Genomic DNA, 5,947 nt, shown 5'->3' on the forward strand with positions numbered 1-5,947 from the left:
GAAATTATAGCCCAGATGGTTGGAACAGCAGTTGCCTCCTCTGAAGTTCTGATGGTCATAGTCGGACACGACTGACTATCATACATATGTACATTGTAATTTTCCCATATTTCCTGTCCAGTCGGGTCTATTTCAGTATGATTATGTGTAATGCTATTCCCTCTCCACCTGTATCTATTTTTTCTTTGTCTTGATTATCTCCTATTTTTTCTGACTTCATTCTGTTTTATGTTGTGAACAATGAATCTGAAAAGAAAAAATAACCATACTGATAACTATTGTAATTAAAAAAAAAAAGTATATTCATCGAAACGGCTGCTCAAAGGAAGATACAATGACTCAAATGATTGTCATTTATATGCAGTTGGAAAACATTTATTTCAACATAATTGCATTTGTGTAACGTTAGGGTGGGTAGGCCCAGTTGCCAACAGTGTGTAACTGAGAACGGTTCGTGTACCGCCCCTCTTCTTCTTCTTCTTCTGCGTTCGTTGGCTGCAACTCCCACGTTCACTCGCATATACGCGAGTGGGCTTTTACGTGCATGACCGTTTTTACCCCGCCATGTAGGCAGCCATACTCCGCTTTCGGGGGTGTGCATGCTGGGTATGTTCTTGTTTCCATAACCCACCGAACACCGACATGGATTACGGGATCTTTAACGTGCGTATTTGATCTGCTTGCGTATACACACGTAGGGGGTTCAGGCACTAGCAGGTCTGCACATATGTTGACCTGGGAGATCGTAAAAATCTCCACCCTTTAACCACCAGGCGCCGTCACCGCGATTCGAACCCGGGACCCTCAGATTGAAAGTCCCATGCTTTAACCACTTGGCTATTGCGCCCGTCGTGTACCGCCCCTTCTCGAGGCATTCTCACCACACACATTTCACAACTGAACGTCTGCCTCGACCTTGTTCTGATTCCTTAAAGAATCTCCATTTCAAACAACAAGTAAAACATCAGCTATTTCAAGCTGTTTCCGCGCTCTTTCTTCTCTTTACACACTACTGCCGACTCAGTTTGAAAACGTGCTCTCACTGTCCTAAAATCAAGGAAAGCCGGAAGTTGGACTTGCATTTTGACAAGTTTGAGACAGCTGATTTGATTGGATATGTTGAATGAATTGTGCATTACCAGTGCTGGGAAAATTTGAGAAAGCATGTTGGTGATAGACCAGAACGTCAATTTTGACAGGAATCTCCAGAATGGTGTCGTTTGCAATAAAACCGTAGGGTATTTTGACCGAGCGTAGCCTATTTGCGAACGATTCTGCAAGTTAATGGTCGCTCTCAAAAGGGTGTGACTGTGTGTGCGTTTGTGTAGTGTGTGTGTGTGTGTGTGTGTGTGTGTGTGTGTGTGTGTGCGCGCGCGTGTGTCTTCCAATAACATGTTATGTCTAATTTGTTCAAGACCTGCTTCTGTTTTAATTGTCCACACGCACCAAAACCATCGTTCGCAATTAAGACTTGCCCGCTCGTATTTACCATCAGACAACTCAGTTATTTCAACCGTTGAAAGAACGTTGGAAAGGAAGTGTAGACGAACTTTTCCTGGTACAACCAATCGGAAAAAGCCTTCAATAGCAGAAAAGCTACATTTGACGATAGTGCGACCTGTTATCTTTACAATACACACGTTGATCTGGTCGCAATTTGGCTTATCTACCCTAACCAGCCGTTAAACTGAATCAACGAAAATAATGAATCAAATTTCTGAGCACGATATAAGCTGTTGGCTTGTTGTTGCTCTGCTGTCTATGTGTACAAGTATTAAAAAAAAATGTTTTCTGGATAAAGATGTGTTTAAATTTGTTTAATCTATCTATAAGCTGTTGGGTTGTTGTTGCTCTGCTGTCTATATGTACATGCAAAACATGTTTTCTGGATAAAGAGAGAGAGACAAAGATACAGAGATAGAGACAGAGAATATATAATATATATATATATATATATATATATATATATGTCCACAGAGAGAGAAAGAAAGAAAGAGAGAGACAGAGAGACAGAGAGGGAGGAAGGGAGAGGCAGAGCTAGAGAGGGAGAGGCAGAGAGAGAGAGAGAGAGAGAGAGAGAGAGAGAGAGAAACAGACAGACGGACGAAAAGGCAGACAGACAGATAGACAGAAGAAATCCATACCTAGACGTCTTTGTTTTCCATGAAGTGGAAGAAGCATAAAAAAACAGTCTTGGCTTCACTTAAAAAAAAAAAAAGGAAAAAAATATGCTTCTCCCACTTCTGTAAGGAAAACAAAGAAATCTGGGCGTGGGTACATTATTCACTCTATAATAGCATATCATTCCTCATCCAAAGCTTGTAGTGCGGTCTTTGGGCGTATTGTACGAATTTCCTCACACACACACACACACACACACACACACACACACACACACACACACACACACACACACACACACACACACATACACACACACACACACACACACATACACACACACACACACACACACACACATACACACACACACACACACACACACACACACACACACGCACACACACACACATATACACACACATACACATAAACACACACACACACACACACACACACACACACACACACACACACACCGTCATCTCATGTTGTAATATCTAAAGTATAAAAGAAAAGGTAACTTGATACAAAAGAAAAGGTATCTCTGATAACATGCACAACAGGGTGCGAAGAAGAACAATAACAACGGTCGTCTGGTTTCTGTTTGATTGATTGATATGGATACTTATACAGCGCCTGTCCTCGGTCAGAGACCAAGCTCTAAGCGCTTTACAAACGCGGGGTCATTTGCACAACAGGCTGCCTACCTAGGTAGAGCCGACTGTCGGATGCTATTGGGCGCTCATCATTCGTTTTCTGTGTCGTTCAATCATATTTCAGGCACGCACACATACACACTCAGACAAACATGTAACATTTTATGTGTATGACCGTTTTTGTTTATTTACTCTACCATGTAGGCAGGCATATTCCGTTTTCGAGGGTGTGCATGCTGAGTATGCTCTTGTTTCCATAACCCACCGAACACTGACATCTTTAACGTGCGTATTTGATCTTCTGCGTGCGTATACACACGAAGGGGGTTCAGGCACTGGCAGGTCTGCACATATGCTGACCTGGGAGATCGGAAAAATCTCCACCCTTTACCCACCAGGCGACACCGAGATTCGAACCCCCGACCCTCAGATTGAAAGTCCAACGCTTTAACCATTCGGCTATTGCAAGCATGTATGTAGTTCAAGCCGCACAGTTAAGTGCTTTGGATCGTTCAACACACGTTTCCAGTTTATGTTTGTTGCAAGACAACGTTGACTACATCCAGACACGCTAACACACACGGACACAGGCAAAATGGCGGAGACCATTATTACTGTTATTATTATTAATTCATTATGAGCATTTGCGCGCCTGATCTTGAAAATAAGCCCTAGGCGTTTACAAATAGAACACACACGCAAATATCAAAAAGGAAAAAATTGAAAACAAGATACCAAACATCAAAAATTATTCACCCCCCACCCTAAACACACACTCACAACACGCAAGCACGCACGCACACAAGTCATAGCACACAATCATAATAGTACACAATAAAAAAACAACAACAACAACGAACAAAAATAAAACAAACAAACAAAAAAAAACACACACAAAAAAACACACACACACACACAAAACAAAACAAAACAAAACAAACAAACAAACAAACAAAAAAAACCAACAAAACCGACTGGGTCAACAAATTCTGAAACTCTCAAACTAATTCACTCACAAACAGTCATTTTAGTTATACTGGAAAGGGATGAGCTGTTGAAAATTATTCAGGAAGGGAAAAGGTGGGTCTTCAGACTGGATTTGAAAGATTGCAAGCAGCAGAGCTGAACATAACCGTGGCAAATGCTGACGCAACTGAGAAAAAAAAAAAAAAAAAAAAAAAAAAGCGATCAAGAAGCGCCAGTGCCCGTGTGTCCTCAACATCCAGCCATGTTGTCGGGCAGACAAACGAAAGCGGGTGACAGCACTGCAAAAAGCGGAGTGCCGAAAACAATGGAGCTGCCCGATACGATGTTGTCAAGCACAACTCCAAAGCTTCTTACCATGGCTTAAGGCGAGGCGTTATCTTCGGTCCCGGTAGACCTCCATAAGTGAAGTGATGGCCTAGAGGTAACGCGTCCGCCTAGGAAGCGAGAGAATCTGCGCGCGCTGGTTCGAATCACGGTTCAGCCACCGATATTTTCTCCCCCTCTACTTTACCTTGCGTGGTGGTCTGGACGCTAGTCATTCGGATGAGACGATAAACCGAGGTCCCGTGTGCAGCACGCACTTACCGCACGTAAAAGAACCCACGACAACAAAAGGGGTTGTTCCTGGCAAAATTCTGTAGAAAAATCCACTTCGATAGGAAAAACAAACAAAACTTCAGGCAGGAAAAAATACGAAAAAATGGGTGGCCCTGGGGAGTGCAGCCCGAATTTGACACAGAGAAATCTGTTGTAATAAAAAGAAATACAAATACAAATACAAAATACAAATACACTATGACAGACGCTATATTAAAGATATAAAGCAGACAATAGAAGTGCTCTCTGCACCCGTATCTCTCATCACCGGAAAGGGTTGTCCTGACCCAGAATGAAATGATACAACGAATCACGAAAAGAGCTGTTTCTATGGTAACCAGAGGAACTCAAAACTGAATCCAGTCCCACAACTAACTCACCTGAAACAACAAAACTTTGCCGATCGAGCCCGGAACCGCCCCCGTAAAGAAAACAGAAAACAATGTTGAAGTTTACCACGGACACACACACACACACACACACACACACACACACACACACACTCAACCGAATTCTGGGTTATCATATAGACTCAAATTTTTACACAAGTGGGTAAAAAAAAACAAAAAAAACAAAAAACAAAACAAAAAACAAACAAACATACAAACAAAACCCAACACCGAAAGGGACGCCCATCATCACCAAAGAAACGACATCAATCCACCAAAAAGCAGCATGTGTGTGTGTGTGTGTGTGTGTGTGCGTGCGTGCGTGCGTGTGTGTGTGTGCGTGCGTGCGTGCGTGCGTGCGTGTGCGTGCGTGTGCGTGTGTGTGTGTGTGTGTCTGTGTGTGTGAGGCGCGATGGATGAGTTAGGGTGAAGGCCTGGGTGATTACCGTACAATCTGACCATTGTATACAATCCTATTCTTTTAAAGTTCTTTTGTATTGGCCATATAGGAGGAAGCTGTCAGGATGGTCAAGGTGCTTTTCTCTGTCAAAACAGTGACCGAGAGGGACTGGGTTCGAATCCCTATCTCACCCTTTCTCCCAAGTGTGACTGGTAAAACAAACTGGGTGTGTAGTAGAGTCATTCGGATAAAGCGTTAAGCCAAGGTCCCGTGTGCAGCACGCACTTGGCGCACTGAACAAGATCCCATGGCAACGTAAGTGTTGTCCTCTGGCAACATTTTGAACTGAGAAGAAGTCCACTCCGACAGGTACACAAAAGATTTATATATGCATGGACTTAAGGTCTTTCTTTGCAGGTTGCGTTATGCTACTGGTCAGGCATCTGTCTAGCAGGAGCTAGCGAGGGAGAGAGGGAAGGAGGTAAGGAGTTGTTCAACGATAACGTTTTCAGGGTGCTGGAGGGATTGGGGGGGGGGGAGGAGTTGGCGTGGGGGTGGTGGGAGGACGGGGGGGGGGGGGGGGGCGAGGAGAAGCGCGCGCACAGTGCATCAAGTAGGTCCTTCAGCTCCTAAAGACCTCATCACTATAATCCTTGACACACCCTGGTACCGACAGTTCCCCCCCCCCCCTGCCCCCCCTCCCTCCACCACCCCCAGGGAGGGAGGGTCCAGGATCAGGTGTCCTGCCCCAGGGCACATAAAAGCTCCCTCCGCTGTGACCTGTGCCATACCTC

This window comes from Babylonia areolata, chromosome 31 (assembly GCF_041734735.1).
Source record: "Babylonia areolata isolate BAREFJ2019XMU chromosome 31, ASM4173473v1, whole genome shotgun sequence".
Classification (NCBI taxonomy): domain Eukaryota; kingdom Metazoa; phylum Mollusca; class Gastropoda; order Neogastropoda; family Buccinidae; genus Babylonia; species Babylonia areolata.